The sequence below is a fragment of the Marmota monax genome, unplaced genomic scaffold (genome assembly GCF_021218885.2).
Source record: "Marmota monax isolate L192 unplaced genomic scaffold, Marmota_monax_Labrador192_F-V1.1 WCK01_AAM20220418_F8-fsc00079, whole genome shotgun sequence".
Taxonomy (NCBI): Eukaryota; Metazoa; Chordata; class Mammalia; order Rodentia; family Sciuridae; genus Marmota; species Marmota monax.
Genome location: NW_026694099.1, coordinates 1,729,474 through 1,732,335, shown reverse-complemented (window position 1 = coordinate 1,732,335; position 2,862 = coordinate 1,729,474). Strand labels below are relative to the sequence as shown.

Sequence of the window (2,862 nt, the reverse complement as noted above, 5' to 3'; positions counted from 1 at the left end):
GGAAAATAATTGCATGAAACATCTGCTCTAGGCAAGGATCCCACAGTGAACAGCAGAGGCCTAAACAACAACAAAAAAAAAAATAGCATGAAAATTATCTTGGGCTGTTGGCATGGCTGTACAAGCTCTCTGAGATATATGGGACCACATGTGGTAGATTAATTTTGCCACTAGAGGTATCAAAGGAACAGACAAGAAAGATAATATCTGATAGGTCAAGAACCCCAAGGAGGTGAGAAGGGATGTCTAGCTAGGAATCTCCAAAGATTGTGGTGAGATGGACAGGGAAGTGGAAGAACATCTGTCTCAGTTCATTCTTGCTAGTACACAAAATACCTTAGTCTGGGCAATTTATAAGCAACAGAAATTATTCTCTCATGGTTCTTGTGTCTGAGAAATTCAAGATTGGGTTTCTGGCAAATGGGAAAAATAGTAAAAGCTCTCTCAGCTTCCAAGATAGCACCTAATTACTGTAGCCTAAACAAACAAACAAACAAAAAATAGCATGAAAATGATCTTGGGCTGTTGGCATGGCTGTACAAGCTCTCTGAGATATGGGACCACATGTGGTAGATTAATTGCTCTGGGTTAATTTTGCCACTAGAGGCATCGATCATTTCACCTCCAAACATTCCTGCATTAATACAGGAGCTTTGGGAGGACACCTCATATTCAAATCACAATATGTTCTAATCATGTCTAAAGGCCCCCACCTTCTAATACTGTTGCATTAGGGACTAAGGTTCAAAATGAATTTTGGAGGGACACAAATATTGAAAGCATAGCAACAGTTTGAACTGATGAGAGGGAATGAGGAAAGAGTAAAATTCCTCACAGTCAGATTCATAGGCAATGTATGATTATAAATGATTATTTCTGCCCCCACTATGAAAACAGAAGTTATGGTAGTAAAGGTGCAAGCTTGAGAAGAGAGGTGTTATTAGATGAATTGTATCTTCCACTTCCACTCCACCCACATTCATACATTTAAGTCCTAACCCCTACTACCTCTGTATGATTGAGGTGGTTTATTTGTTTGATTTGGTGGCAGGGAATCTAGGGGTACTTAACCACTGAGCCACATCCTTAGCCCTTTTTATGTTTTATTTTGAGACAGGGTCTTATGAGTTGTTTAGGGCCTCACTAAGTTGTTAAAGCTGGCTTTCAACTCAAGATCCTCCTGCCTCAGCTTCCTGAGCAGCTGGGGTTACAGGTATGCACCACTGTACTCGGCATGACTGAGGTTCTTAAGAGAAGAGGGGATTAGGACACAGACACACATGGAAGGAAGACTATGTGAAGATAAGGGGATAAAATGGTCACTTATAAGCCAAGCAGAGAGTCTTCAGAATAAATAAACCCTGACAAAACGTTAATCATGAACATCCATCTGCCAGAACTGAGAAAATAAATTTATGTTATTTAAGCCCCCAGTCTAATGCACATCGTTATGGTAACTTTAGCAAACTAGTTCAGTTGGTGAAGGTTTAAATATGTGCTGAGGGAAAAGGGAGATGATCTTGAGCAGAATAATGTACAAAGACTACTAGATAATACTAAAAGTGAGTATTATATTGGAAGCTATAAGTTTTTAGTGATTTTCTCCAATCTATTCTCAATTCTGCCTAGAAAATACCAGACATGTAAGAGGAGTGCCAAATATGCGTGAATGAATGAATGGACAAATGTATGAATGAATGAAGTTTGGGGGCAAGAACATCAGAAAAATAAAAATATCCTCTAGCACCCAGCTGAAAATAATTTGTGATGTTAGCTAAAATCTGTTAGATTTGTGAGCTTTGCATGGGATTTCCTCAGTCTGAGAATGTAAGCAGGAGAATCACTGAGCCAGAAAGAGATGGCAGTTCATTTGTTTAAAAAAAAAAAAAATAAAAAAAAATATATATATATATATATATATATATATATATAGAGAGAGAGAGAGAGAGAGAGAGAGAGAGAGAACCTTTTGTGTGAATATCCATGAATAAGACTGATGAGGTGCATGGTCCTATGGAACCTACATTTGAGGGGATTTGATTTAAAATTAAAATGAACACATCAGGTATAGTGTCACATGCCTGTAATCCTAGCTACTTGAGTGGCTGAGGCAAGAAGATCACAAGTTCAAAGCCAGTCTGGACACCTTAGTGAGACCCTGTCTCAAAATAAAATAAAAAGGACTTTGAAAGTGGCGTGGGAGGAACATTTACATAAGGTGGTCAAAAGAGATGTCTCCAAAGAGCTATAATTCTCTCTGAGAACTAGATAAGGGGTGGTGGGTTATATGCTATGGAGTGTGTTCCAGGCAAAGAGAAAACACATGTGAAAAGATTCTGTAAGAGTGGACCTGGTACCTCTTTTGTGAAGTGGCAGCTGAGGAGACTCCGGTGCTCACCATGGCCGACGAAAAGTCCAAGGAGGGAGTCAGGCCTGAAAACAATGATCATATTAACTTGAAGGTGGCGGGGCAGGATGGTTCTGTGGTGCAGTTTAAGATTAAGAGGCATACAGTAAACTAATGAAAGCATATTGTGAACGACAGGGATTTTCGATGAGGCAGATCGGATTCCGATTTGACCGGCAGGCAATTAATGAAACAGACACACCTGCACAGTTGGAAATGGAGGATGAAGATACAATTGATGTGTTCCAGCAGCAGACAGGAGGTGTCTACTAAAAAGGGAACCTGCTACTTTACTCCAGAACTCTGTTCTTACAGACCAAGAATACATTCTCAATTAGAAAACTGCAATTTGGTTCCACCACATCCTGACTACTACAGTATAGTTTTCTTTATTCTTTCATTTTCCCCTTCCCCATTCCTTTATTGTACATAAAGTAACTGGTGTATGTGCACAA

General features: G+C 39.4%; 1 pseudogene; it reads left to right on the top strand.

Moving 5' to 3' along the window:
- Positions 1 to 2,399: 2,399 nt before the first annotated feature.
- Positions 2,400 to 2,862, top strand: LOC124107315 (small ubiquitin-related modifier 2-like; annotated as a pseudogene).